This window comes from Ranitomeya imitator, chromosome 1 (assembly GCF_032444005.1).
Source record: "Ranitomeya imitator isolate aRanImi1 chromosome 1, aRanImi1.pri, whole genome shotgun sequence".
Lineage (NCBI taxonomy): Eukaryota > Metazoa > Chordata > Amphibia > Anura > Dendrobatidae > Ranitomeya > Ranitomeya imitator.
The window spans coordinates 15,295,282-15,310,198 of record NC_091282.1 but is presented as its reverse complement, the minus strand read 5'-3'; the positions used below and the strand labels follow the sequence as shown (position 1 = coordinate 15,310,198).

The window sequence follows — 14,917 nt, the reverse complement described above, 5'->3', positions numbered from 1 at the left end:
ACAATGTAACCTATGTACACAGCATATAACAGGTAATACCGTCCAAATAGGGCCAATAAAGCATACAGTCAGAGATTTCATCTCCTGTAAAACCACCTATACGGTATATGTCATTTTCTGCCAGTGTGGCTTCTATTACATAGGTAAGACCATTCGCCCTTTATACATTCGTATAAAAGAACATTTCTCCTCAATCCGAACAGGAAAAGGTGTTCCTCGTCTGATCAATCATGTCAGACAATATCATGCAGGTAATGTCCACACTCTGCGGTTTGCTGGCATCGCACGGGTGTATTCACCGCAACAAGGGGGGAATTTGAATCAACTCCTCTTAAGATGTGAAGCGCGGTGGATAATGCGTACTAACGCTACCGGCCCAATGGGTTTAAATGAACGTATTGATATGCCAGTGTTTTTATAAATCGCATCTACACGCATTTATATTGGTCTTCTCTCTTGCTATGATAAATGTAAAACAAACAAGCATATCTCACTTTGTTTTTATGTTTTGGTCGAGTATTTTTATTACGTGATTAAATGTTTTAAGTATTGTCATAAATTAAACTACCTTTTTGTATCACCATGAAGCACGGTAATATGGGGAGGCAACTACATCCTGAAAAGACTATAAATCCCTCCTCCCCATTCCCGTCCGTCATTAGGACCTGTAGAAGCGCCACTAGCGCGAAACAGCTGTAGTCCTTCACCCCCCAACACGTTGTCTCCCGCCCGCTTTTCTTCGTAAGATGTTCCAATAAAGTTAAAGATTTATGTCCGGACCGAGGAGTGCGCTACATTTCTTTCTCTTGGATTTACAACATCACTTTTATGCACGCTTGACACCGCCGGATCACCGGTTCTATAGTGTCCACAGTGTCTCTATCTGCCTTATTATAGGGAATCTTCTGCCAGAGGTTCTGTCCAAATCACAAGCTCAGTCATTTATATGGGAGCACAGGACGTGTGGAGAAGAAAAATATGGATGGAAAGGATGGAAGGAATATTAACAAAGGTAAAAGGAAAACTAAATCTGTGCTTCCTAAATCATTAAGAAGTGTGAAGGCGGATCCATTATTCATCGGTGCACCGCCGGACTCTACAGGAGCAGCCGCGCCATCACCGGACGCTTCTGCTGTGATGTGGACAGCGGATAAAGCTTCGCTACACCGGAGATTCCACACGATATCACACACTGGTCATCATCATCATCACACGCCAGTCATCAACATCACACGCCGGATATCATCGTTATACGCCGGACATCATCGTTACACGCCGGTGATCATCATCATCACACGCTGCTCATCATCATCATCACAAGCTGCTCATCATCATCATTATCACATGCTGATCATCATCATCATTATCGCATGCTGGTCATCATCATCATCACGTGCCAGACATTATCATGTACCTGTGAAAACTTCTCCCAGAATCTCCTCCTTCCCGTCACTCACACACGACTGATCCCCCCTCGTCATCGCTTCTTCTTCTGTCTCATCCTTCACTTTATTCTTAGTCTGATCTTCCTCCTGATATATCAGATGTAACAATCAGCAAAATACAAGAAACCACCAAAATCTGTGACCTCTATGACCTCGATCAGAAATGTCCCCCCATATACAGATCTGGTACAGGGCTCAGCACCGTCTACCTGATGATCCTCCGGGATGTTGTGATTCTCCTCCGGACAGTCCTGGGGATACAGAGGACGGGGACATCTCCCTGGTGGATTTCTCCTCCTGGATCCATCTGTGGAGACACACAGTGATGGAATAGATTGTGTCATGTGATGATGAGATGATGGGAGTAGTAGTAGGTGACCACAGGACAGACATGACAGTCTCGAATTCCTCACCCTGCTGATCAGCCCATATTGTGTGAATCCTAAACCCCTCATTTCACCCCTCCCTCAAGAATGTAGATGGTTCTATGCTGCAGGCAGACCTGTCTCCCTACCCTACTCATTTTCCCCTCCCACCTGGTACTGGTTAAAACTGGTACAGAAGCATGGGCTTCTATTGTTCTTTCAAGGTTATATATATTGGCACCGATCAGGGCTAGAGATATAAGACTTATATATTCCGGATGTGCATCGAGGGATCTATAACTCCCTGAAACCGCTAGAAGCTAAACCCAACGAGTGCAAAGTGCGGGTTTCTCTGTAAGCGGTTCAGGTAATTACTCCGTGTTTACACTTAAAATAATCCCCATGATGTGGGGCACATTCTGATCATTGTGTCTTTCGTATACGAGATTCATACAGCGAGCTAGGCATAAAAATAGTTTTCATTATTCCAAGTGAAGGGGAGGTTTCAGCCTCTAAGTGAGGTCTCCACAGGGTGAATGCCTTGGTTTTAGGCTAGGAAATAACTGAGTGAAGCAGCAGTCTTGAGGTGTCTTTGTCTGGGGTCCAGCTGCTATACAGATGTGCTATGCATCTAGTTGTGTACCCTCCTCCACAGCACACAGTCGGCCATGAGATAAGGTGACATAACGAAATGTAAGTGTTTATTTTCAACCTTAATCCCATTTTATTTGTAATTGTATTGTACATATGATATTTGTATCCTTTATAATAACTTTTTATACCTCTGTAAACACTGCCTACCTTTTTTGGAGTAAAATATAAAATTACTAGCTTGTCTCTCCCTGCTCTATAAAGTACTGTCACGTCCTCTGAAGTGAATTATGCTACTAATCTGGGTTGGCTCCAGACCCGTTAATAACTAAGAAATCGGAGCTGGTGGCAGCATAATTTGTCCTGTGCAAACGGGCAGCGTTGATAATTATTGTTCCCGCCTGAGTGGGACTAGTTATATCGCCCTCGCTGCAGCGTGCCCAATAACCAGTACATAGCAGGCAGCCTTTCTGGTGACTAATTATCCTAGGTGCAATACCTGGTCTGACCTGAGGGTAGGGGGGGCCAGAGAGCTGCAAGTTCCAAACCGGAACTGGGAAGTGGGATACAGATAAATCCCCTTCAGAAAGAACAAGGGGCAACAAAATAACCCCAGATCACGACAAATTGGTATGAGTGGTGGGGATGATACAGGTATCCTCCCCACATGATGCTCAATACAGTATAATGGCCACACATGATGCTCCATACTGTATAATGGCCCCACATGATGCTTCATACTGTATAATGGCCACACATGATGCTCCATACTGTATAATGGCCACACATGATGCTTCATACTGTATAATGGCCACACATGATGTTCAATACTATATAATGGCTACGCAGTGCTCCACATACTGCATAATGGCCCCACATGATGCTCCATACTGTATAATGGCCGCACATGATGCTCCATACTGCATAATGACCGCACATGATGCTCCATACTGTATAATGGACACACATGATGCTCCATACTGTATAATGACCCCACATGATGCTCAATACTGTATAATGACCACACTTGATGCTCAATACAGTATAATAGCCGCACACAGTTCTCCATACTGTATAATGATCCCACATGATGCTCAATACTGTATAATGCCCCCTCCCATCTTGTATGCATGGCTCATCTCCCCCCCATCCTGTATGCATGGCTCATATCCCCCCCTACTGTATGCATGGCTCATCTCCCTGCCATCCCATATGCATGGCTCATCTCCCTCCCATCCCATCCCATCCCATATGCATGGCTCATATCCCCCCTCCTGTATGCATATCCCCCCTCATATCCCCCCTCTCATGTATGCATGGCTCATCTCCCTCCCATCCCATATGCATGGCTCATCTCCCTCCCATCCCATCCCATATGCATGGCTCATATCCCCCCCTCCTGTATGCATGGCTCAAATCCCCCCTCTCATGTATGCATGGCTCATCTCCCTCCCATCCCATATGCTTGGCTCATATCCCCCCTCCTGTATACATGGCTCATATCCCCCCCTCCTGTATGCGTGACTCATCTCCCTCCCATCCCATCCTGTATGCATGGCTCATATCCCCCCCTCCTGTATGCATGGCTCAACTCTCAACCCCCTGCTCCTATCTTGCATTGCTCGGCTCCCCGTCCTCCTTCATTCCCCTGATCTCCTGTCCCCCAGACTCACCTTTTTCACACCGCGCGGCCGCACCGAACATCCCTCTATCTCTGTCCCGACTCCCGGCGCAACACCTTCTTCCTGCGTGAGCGGTCATGTGGTACCACTCATTAAGGTCATGAATATGCCCATATTCATGACCTTAATGAGCGGTAATAATAATATAATAATAATAATAATTTTTATTTATATAGCGCCAACATATTCCGCAGCGCTTTACAAATTATAGAGGGGACTTGTACAGACAATAGACATTACAGCATAACAGAAATACAGTTCAAAACAGATACCAGGAGGAGTGAGGGCCCTGCTCGCAAGCTTACAAACTATGGGGAAAAGGGGAGACACGAGAGGTGGATGGTAACAATTGCTTTAGTTATTCGGACCAGCTATAGTGTAAGGCTCGGGTGTTCATGTAAAGCTGCATGAACCAGTATGTAGCAGTACAGACACAGAGGGCTAATACTGCATAAAGTGTATGAGAACATGATGCGAGGAACCTTTTTTTTTTTTTTTTTATTATTATAAATAGGCCACACAGGGATCGTTAGGTTAATGCATTGAGGCGGTAGGCCAGTCTGAACAAATGAGTTTTTAGGGCACGCTTAAAACTGTGGGGATTGGGGATTAATCGTATTAACCTAGGTAGTGCATTCCAAAGAATCGGCGCAGCACGTGTAAAGTCTTGGAGACGGGAGTGGGAGGTTCTGATTATTGAGGATGCTAACCTGAGGTCATTAGCGGAGCGGAGGGCACGGGTAGGGTGGTAGACTGATACCAGGGAGGAGATGTAGGGTGGTGCTGAGCCATGGAGTGCTTTGTGGATGAGGGTAGTAGTTTTGTACTGGATTCTGGAGTGGATGGGTAGCCAGTGCAATGACTGGCACAGGGTAGAGGCATCGGTGTAACGGTTGGTGAGGAATATGATCCTGGCAGCAGCATTCAGGACAGATTGGAGCGGGGAGAGTTTGGTAAGAGGGAGGCCGATTAGTAGAGAGTTACAATAGTCCAGACGAGAATGAATAAGTGAAACAGTCAGAGTTTTTGCAGAGTCGAAAGTAAGAAAAGGGCGAATTCTAGAAATGTTTTTGAGATGCAGGTAAGAAGAGCGAGCCAGTGATCGGATGTAGGGGGTGAATGAAAGGTCAGAATCAAGGATGACCCCAAGGCAGCGGGCATGTTGCTTTGGAGTAATGGTGGAACCGCACACGGAGATGGCAATGTCAGGCAAAGGTAGGTTAGTAGAGGGAGAGAACACGAGGAGTTCAGTTTTTGACAGGTTTAGTTTCAGATAGAGGGAGGACATGATGTTAGAGACAGCGGTAGGACAATCACTGGTGTTTTCTAAAAAGGTCAGTGTGATATCGGGAGCAGAAGTGTATAATTGGGTGTCGTCAGCATAGAGATGGTACTGGAAACCAAGTCTACTGATTGTTTGTCCAATAGGGGCAGTATACAACGATAAGAGTAGGGGGCCTAGGACTGATCCTTGAGGAACCCCAACAGTAAGGGGAAGGTGAGAGGAGGAGGAACCAGCAAAACATACAGTGAAGGATCGGTCAGAGAGATAAGAGGAGAACCAGGAGAGAACGGTGTCCTTGAGGCCGATGGAGCGGAGCATAGTGAGGAGGAGCTGATGATCCACAGTGTCGAATGCTGCAGAGAGATCCAAGAGAATTAGCATGGAGTAGTGACCATTAGATTTAGCTGTTAGTAGGTCATTAGAGACTTTAGTGAGGGCAGTTTCAGTAGAGTGTAAAGAGCGGAAGCCAGATTGAAGAGGGTCGAGAAGAGAGTTATCTGAGAGATAGCGGGTAAGACGGGAGTGGACAAGGCGTTCGAGGAGTTTAGAGATGAAGGGAAGATTAGAGACAGGTCTATAATTAGCGGCACAGTTTTGATCGAGGGATGGTTTTTTAAGTAATGGATGTATGATGGCATGCTTAAATGAGGAGGGAAAAATACCGGAAGTGAGGGAAAGGTTGAATATTTTTGTTAGGTGAGAGGTGACAGCCGGGGAAAGGGACTGGAGGAGATGTGACGGAATGGGGTCACTGGTGCAAGTGGTCGGGCGAGAAGATGCAAGGAGCCTGATTACTTCTTCTTCTGTAACTGCTTCAAAGTCAGAGAGTGAACTAGATGCAGTGGGGGAGGGAGGACAGTGCATGGTATGAAGAGATTGGGAGATGATTTCCTGTCGAATGTGGTCAATTTTTTCTTTGAAGTAATTGGCCAGATCGTCAGCACGGAGATCCGTGGTTGGGGCCTGCTCTCTTGGGTTGAGTAGGGACTGGAACGTGTCAAAGAGACGTTTAGGGTTATTGGACAGGGAGGTGATGAGGGTGTTGAAATAGGTTTGTTTGGAGAGGTGAAGGGCAGAATTGTATGTCTTTAGCATGAACTTATAATGGATGAAATCTTCGGGTAGATTAGATTTTCTCCACAGACGTTCTGCGCACCTGGAGCACCGCTGCAGGAAACGTGTTTGCAGCGTGTGCCACGGTTGTTGCCGTCTGTGCCGAGTTGTTTTATGTATAGGAGGAGCAGCTTCAGCGGTACCACGTGAACGCTCACTCAGGACGAGCTACAGGCGCTGAGACCAGGCATCGCTGGAGCAGGATGAGTATGACGTCTTCAAGGAGGGTGGGAGGCAGACAGGCGGGTGGGGGGCTGGGGGGCGGTCAGCCGGGAGGTGACTCAGGACTTAAATGAAAAAAAAAACTTGCTCAGGTGCCGCCCCTCCGCATCGTACCGTCCTAGGCACGTGCCCTCAAGTGCCAAGTGGCAAATACGGCCCTGTCCATCAGAGCCAACAAGGAGCCTCACTTCTCACCTGGTGGTGTAAGAGGCCGGAGCTCCTCCATCATCACGTCCTGGTACCGATCCTGGTGTCCTTCTAGATACTCCCACTCCTCCATGGAGAGATAGACAGCGACGTCCTGACACCTTATAGGAACCTGACAACAGCCACACCGTCATCACCCAGAATCCTCCAGTGCTGTATAATGTCCCAGCAGTCACCTCTCCGCTCATCACCCAGAATCCTCCAGTGCTGTATAATGTCCCAGCAGTCACCTCTCCGCTCATCACCCAGAATCCTCCAGTGCTGTCTGTATAATGTCCCAGCAGTCACCTCTCCGCTCATCCCCCAGAATCCTCCAGTGCCGTCCTGTATAATGTCCCAGCAGTCACCTCTCCGCTCATCACCCAGAATCCTCCAGTGCTGTGCTGTATAAAGTTCCAGCAGTCACCTCTCCGCTCATCACCCAGAATCCTCCAGTGCTGTATAATGTCCCAGCAGTCACCTCTCCGCTCATCATCCAGAATCCTCCAGTGCCATCCTGTATAATGTACCAGCAGTCACCTCTCCGGTCATCACCCAGAATCCTCCAGTCCTGTACAATATCCCAGCAGTCACCTCTCCGCTCATCACCCAGAATCCTCCAGTCCTGTATAATGTCCCAGCAGTCACCTCTCCGCTCATCACCCAGAATCCTCCAGTCCTGTATAATGTCCCAGCAGTCACCTCTCCGCTCATCACCCAGAATCCTCCAGTCCTGTATAATCTCCCAGCAGTCACCTCTCCGCTCATCACCCAGAATCCTCCAGTCCTGTATAATGTCCCAGCAGTCACCTCTCCGCTCATCACCCAGAATCCTCCAGTCCTGTATAATCTCCCAGCAGTCACCTCTCCGCTCAGCAGCTCAATCATCTTGTTGCTGAGCTCCAGGATCTTCTTGTTCCTCTCATGTAGCAGGGAGTGCGGGGGAGGCTCTGTGATGGGGCCCGGGCTCCGCCCTCCTGACTCCTGGAGATGGATGATGGGAGTCACACCGTCCCCCGGTGTCTTCCTCACTATTGTGTAATCCTGTGTATGGAGAGAGACACTTAGGGAGAGGAATTCATTCCCGACTCCAGATCTGACAATCAGTAGAAATCCCGGGATCAATAACCGTCTCCAGTAATCTGGGGCCATAACCGGGAATATTATTCCCCTCCGGACAGACATCCCGGCCCCTCTACAGCTCTTATAGGGAATCCCCATGACAACTCCTCCGGGCAGAGAGCTAAGTTATGAATAGGTAATTCAGAACCACAATGGACATTGAAGTTCAGAGCACACAAAGTGACCTGACAAAAACCACAAAACATAGGACGAGCTCTGAGACGTGGAAACTCTGCTGACCGCAATCCCTAATCCTATCATACCACACTAAAGGCAGCCGTGGATTGCGCCTAACGCTCCCTATGCAACTCGGCACAGCCTGAGAAACTAGCTAGTCCTGAAGATAGAAAAATAAGCCTACCTTGCCTCAGAGAAATTCCCCAAAGGAAAAGGCAGCCCCCCACATATAAAGACTGTGAGTTAAGATGAAAATACAAACACAGAGATGAAATAGATTTAGCAAAGTGAGGCCCGACTTACTGAATAGACCGAGGATAGGAAAGATAGCTTTGCGGTCAACAAAAAAACCTACAAACAACCACGCAGAGGGGCAAAAAGACCCTCCGCACCGACTAACGGTACGGAGGTGCTCTCTCTGCGTCTCAGAGCTTCCAGCAAGCAAGCAGAACCAAAAAAGCAAGCTGGACAGAAAATATAGCAACAAAAGGACACAAGCAGAACTTAGCTTATGCTGAGCAGACAGGCCACAGGAACGATCCAGGAGGAAGCAAGACCAATACTAGAACATTGACTGGAGGCCAGGATCAAAGCACTAGGTGGAGTTAAATAGAGCAGCACCTAACGACTTAACCTCATCACCTGAGGAAGGAAACTCAGAAGCCGCAGTACCACTTGTGACCACAGGAGGGAGCTTGATCACAGAATTCACAACAGAGCTCCACACAATCACTGCTCTTACAGTAAATAATCCTTCTCTCTATTCTGGATGTCGGACTTGTCACAGAACACAATAAAGCTGATAGAAATGTAGAGGAGTTACCTCTCCGCTCAGCAGGGAGATGATCTCCAGGGCGAAGTGGAATAATCTTCTGGTGGTCTCATCCCTGTCCTCGTCCATCCTCGGGGTCATTCAGGAGGAGGAGGGATGAACACTGGATCAGCTGGAGGGATCTCGTCCTGCCGGAGTCTTCATGATAAAGGAAAAGATGGAAAATATAAAAAACAATGTAACGTGAGATCCAGAATGCATATCTCTCTATATGGCTAGATAAAGGCATTGTGAGGCCAAAATGTGCTGATTTTTCTGGACTAATAAAGTTACCAAAAAGGAGGACGTCTGCTGCCCGGGTTTCTAGATTTCTGTCACTCATTCTAAAGTGAATATGACAATGTAACTAAAGCCCTGATCACATCTACAAGACGTCACCGACCACGACCGATGGATCCTGCAACTTAGGGTATGTGTCCACGTTCAGGATTGCATCAGGATTTGGTCAGTATTTTCCATCAGTATTTGTAGCCAAAACCAGGAGTGGGTGATAAATGCAAAATTGGTGCAGATGTTTATATTATACTTTTCCTCTAATTGTTCCACTCCTGGTTTTGGCTTACAAATACTGATGAAAAATCCTGACCAAATCCTGATGCAATCCTGAACGTGGACACATACCCTAAGGCTCCGATCACATCTACAAGACATCACCGACCACGACCGATGGATCCTGTAACTAAAGGTACTGTTACACTAAGCGACGCTGCAGCGTCGCTGTTTGGTCGCTGGGGAGCTGTCACACAGACAGCTCTCCAGCGACCAACGATGCCGGTTCCCTGGTAACCAGGGTAAACATCGGGTTACTAAGCGCAGGGCCGCGCTTAGTAACCCGATGTTTACCCTGGTTACCAGCGTTAAAGTAAAAAAACCAAACACTACATACTTACATTCCGCTGTCTGTCCTCCGGCCAGGGGCGGATTATCAGAGGGTCAATTTGGGCGGTAGCCCAGGGCCCAGTGGTCTGGGGGGGCCCTGGGCTACCGCACAGATTGACCCTCTGATAATCATCTGTGAATGCCGGCGGCCGCCGCCGGCATTTATGTGCCCCCCCGCCGTACCCGGTGGGCAGAGAGAGGGGGCCCGCATCGGGCCCCTTCTCATCTGCTCACCGGGCCCCTTCCGGCGCTGCGGCGGCTTCCTATTGACGTGCGGGCGCGCTCCCGCACGTCAATAGTTAACAACAGCCGCCAGCCAATTGGAGGCTGGCAGCTGGTGTCGGCCGCAGGCGCACACGTCGCCGGCGTCTGACGTCATTGTCAGTCGCCGGCGAGTGTGCTCTGCTGCAGGGAGCTCACCGCTGGAGCGCGGACAGGTGAGGAGACTGCTTGTTTGTTTGTTTTTTTTTTTATAATGGTGGACACACTGAGGGCAATGCTGGAGGACACTGGGGCAATGCTGGAGGACACTGGGGCAGATTGCTGCAGGACACTGGGGCAGATTGCTGGAGGACACTGGGGCAATGCTGGAGGACACTGGGGCAGATTGCTGGAGGACACTGGGGCAGATTGCTGGAGGACACTGGGGCAATGCTGGAGGACACTGGGGCAATGCTGGAGGACACTGGGGCAGATTGCTGGAGGACACTGGGGCAGATTGCTGGAGGACACTGGGGCAATGCTGGAGGACACTGGGGCAATGCTGGAGGACACTGGGGCAGATTGCTGGAGGACACTGGGGCAGATTGCTGGAGGACACTGGGGCAATGCTGGAGGACACTGGGGCAGATTGCTGGAGGACACTGGGGCAGATTGCTGGAGGACACTGGGGCAATGCTGGAGGACACTGGGGCAGATTGCTGGAGGACACTGGGGCAGATTGCTGGAGGACACTGGGGCAATGCTGGAGGACACTGGGGCAATGCTGGAGGACACTGGGGCAGATTGCTGGATGACACTGGGGCAGATTGCTGGAGGACACTGGGGCACATTGCTGGAGGACACTGGGGCAGATGGCTGGAGGACACTGGGGCAGATGACTGGAGGACACTGGGGCAGATGGCTGGAGGACACTGGGGCAGATGGCTGGAGGACACTGGGGCAGATGGCTGGAGGACACTGGGGCAGATGGCTGGAGGACACTGGGGCAGATGGCTGGAGGACACTGGGGCAGATGGCTGGAGGACACTGGGGCAGATGGCTGGAGGACACTGGGGCACATTGCTGGAGGACACTGGGGCAGATGGCTGGAGGACACTGGGGCAGATGGCTGGAGGACACTGGGGCAGATGGCTGGAGGACACTGGGGCAGATGGCTGGAGGACACTGGGGCAGATTGCTGGAGGACACTGGGGCAGATTGCTGGAGGACACTGGGGCACATTGCTGGAGGACACTGGGGCAGATGGCTGGAGGACACTGGGGCAGATGGCTGGAGGACACTGGGGCAGATGGCTGGAGGACACTGGGGCAGATGGCTGGAGGACACTGGGGCAGATGGCTGGAGGACACTGGGGCAGATGGCTGGAGGACACTGGGGCAGATGGCTGGAGGACACTGGGGCAGATGGCTGGAGGACACTGGGGCAGATGGCTGGAGGACACTGGGGCAGATGGCTGGAGGACACTGGGGCAGATGGCTGGAGGACACTGGGGCAGATGGCTGGAGACACTGGGGCAGATGGCTGGAGGACACTGGGGCAGATGGCTGGAGGACACTGGGGCAGATTGCTGGAGGACACTGGGGCAGATGGCTGGAGGACACTGGGGGCAGATGGCTGGAGGACACTGAGGCAGATGGCTGGAGGACACTGAGGCAATGCTGGAGGACACTGGGGCAGATGGCTGGAGGACACTGGGGCAGATGGCTGGAGGACACTGGAGCAATGCTGGAGGACACTGGGACAGATGGCTGGAGACACTGGGGCAGATTGCTGGAGACACTGGGGCAATGCTGGAGACACTGGGGCAATGCTGGAGACACTGGGGGAAATGCTGGACATACTGGGGCAGATTGCTGGACACACGGTTGGTAATATTCTGGACACACTGTCTGGGGGCAATGCTGGACGCACTGGGGCAGATTGCTGGACACACTGTCTGGAGGCAATATGCTGGACACACTGGGGCACTATGCTGGACATACTGGGGCAGATTGCTGGACACACTGGGGGTAATATGCTGGACACACTGGGGCAGATTGCTGGACACACTGGGGCAGATTGCTGGACACACTGGGGCAGATTGCTGGACACACTGTCTGGGGGCAATGCTGGACACACTAGGGGCAATATGCTGGAGACACTGGGGCAGATTGCTGGACACTGGGGCAGATTGCTGGACACTGGGGCAATATGCTGGACATACTGGGGCAGATTGCTGGACACACTGGGGGCAGGACTGGAGGCATGGGCAGAATGTAGACACGGGGCATGATTGGAGACACGGGGCAGAATGAAAGACATGGGGCAGGATTGGATCATGGGGCAGGATGGATACGATGGAGACAGATGGGGTAGGATGGGGAGATCATATGGGGTAGAATGGATACTCATGAGGGCAGGATGCGAGAACATATGGCTGGAGCCAGGAATGAGACACACGGGGCCAGGATGTGGAATATTATTACCATAGGGGCTAATTAAGGGATATTATTACTGCAGTGATGTATTTATTTTATTTTTTGAGTATACTGTTTTAAATGGGGGTCGGTCCTGTTACTGTGCAGAGTGACACTATATCGCCTTTTTATCTTCATGTGGTGTAATGTAGAAGTTGTGAAAAATTAAGTAATGTGTTCTGTAAGTGTAGCTCGAGATAACTGTGTTATTTCCTGCAGAAACGAGTCCTGGCTGGAAGAAATGATGTCGGTCTGTGCTGGATGAAAGATGAAGGACTTCACCTAGAGACGTCACTGGTGAGTCAGTGTTACACTGACACTATACACTGTATACTATATAGAGGTCCTGTGTATAATGTCACCAGTGATCTCTGTATTACCTCTACACAGACACTGCATACTAAGTACAGATCTCCTGTGAATACTGGCACTTATGGTGATAGTATTGTGTTGTTGTTTTTTACTGATCAGTATTGTAGTATTCAGTCACTATGTGGTGGTAATATGTGGTCTGGAAATGGTGTTGTGGTATTTGTCCCTTGTATGTGATATTTGGTCACCAAGTGGTGGTAATATGTGGTCTTGACATGGTGCGGTGGTATTTGTTCCTTGTATGTGATATTATTCAATCACTGTGGTTGTAATTTGTGGTCTGGTCATGGCGCGGTGGTATCTGTTCCTTGTATGTGATATTATTGGTCAAAATATACCTAAATTGTATTGCAGATTCTACCAAATATTTAAAAGGTTACAGTAGAGTAGGGCCCGGCCATTTTTCTGGAATAATCTGGTTCGGGTATATCATGACCCCCGTCACATGACCCCCGTCACATGACCCCCGTCACATGACCGGGGGGGGGGGGGCCCACAGTGTCTTAACAGCCCAGGGCCCTGGCTACCCTTAATCCACCCCTGCCTCCGGCACTCTGCTTTCCTCTGCACTGTGTAAGCACAGCGGCCGGAAAGCACAGCGGTGACGTCACCGCTGTGCTCTGCTTTCCGGCTGGCCTGCGCTCACAGTGCAGAGAAGCACAGCGCCGGAGGACAGACAGCGGAATGTAAGTATGTAGTGTTTTTTTTTACTTTTACGCTGGTAACCAGGGTAAACATCGGGTTAATAAGCGCGGCCCTGCGCTTAGTAACCCGATGTTTACCCTGGTTACCAGTGAGGACATCGCTGAATCGGCGTCACACATGCCGATTCAGCAATGTCTGCAGGGAGTCCAGCGATGAAATAAAGTTCTGGACTTTCTGCAGCGACCAACGATGGCACAGCAGGATCCTTATCGCTGCTGCGTGTCAAACTGAACGATATCGCTAGCCGGGACGCTGCAACGTCACGGATCGCTAGCGATATCGTTCAGTATGACGGTACCTTAAGGCTCCGATCAACATCTAGAAGACGTCACCAACCATGACCGATGCATCCTGTAACTAAGGCTCCGATCAACATCTACAAGACGTCACCAAACATGAACGATGGATCCTGTAACTAAGGCTCCGATCACATCTACAAGACGTCACCAACCATGACCGATGCATCCTGTAACTAAGGCTCCGATCAACATCTACAAGACGTCACCAACCATGACCGATGGATCCTGTAACTAAGGCTCCGATCACATCTACAAGACGTCACCGACCATGACCGATGGATCCTGTAACTAAGGCTCCGATCAACATCTACAAGACGTCACCAAACATGAACGATGGATCCTGTAACTAAGGCTCCGATCACATCTACAAGACGTCACCGACCATGACCGATGCATCCTGTAACTAAGGCTCCGATCAACATCTACAAGACGTCACCAACCATGACCGATGGATCCTGTAACTAAGGCTCCGATCACATCTACAAGACGTCACCGACCATGACCGATGGATCCTGTAACTAATGTTCCATTCACATCTACAAGACGTCACCAACTACGATCTATGGATCCTGTAACTAAGGCCCCGATCACATCTACAAGACGTCACCGACCACGACAGATGGATCCTGCAACTAAGGCTCCAATCACATCTACAAGACGTCACCGACCATGACCGATGGATCCTGTAACTAAGGCTCCGATCACATCTACAAGATGTCACCGACCATGACCGATGGATCCTGTAACTAAGGCTCCGATCACATCTACAAGACGTCACCGACCAATGGATCCTGTAAATAAGGCTCCAATCACATCTACAAGACGTCACTGACCGATGGATCCTGTAACTGAGGCTCCGATCACATCTACAAGACGTCAGTGACCACAACACATGGATCCTGTAAGTAAGGCTCCGATCACATCTACAAGACGTCACCAACCACGACCGATGGATCCTGTAAGT

The 14,917-nt window shown here is 49.9% G+C and overlaps 1 protein-coding gene and 1 pseudogene across 1 annotated transcript in view; one reads left to right on the top strand and one right to left on the bottom strand.

Moving 5' to 3' along the window:
- LOC138657427 (zinc finger protein 84-like) overlaps positions 1 to 14,917 on the top strand; it is a 729,030-nt gene that overhangs the window by 283,112 nt on the left and 431,001 nt on the right. The window lies entirely within an intron of this gene.
- LOC138657471 (zinc finger protein 585A-like) overlaps positions 1 to 14,917 on the bottom strand; it is a 92,959-nt pseudogene that overhangs the window by 71,494 nt on the left and 6,548 nt on the right.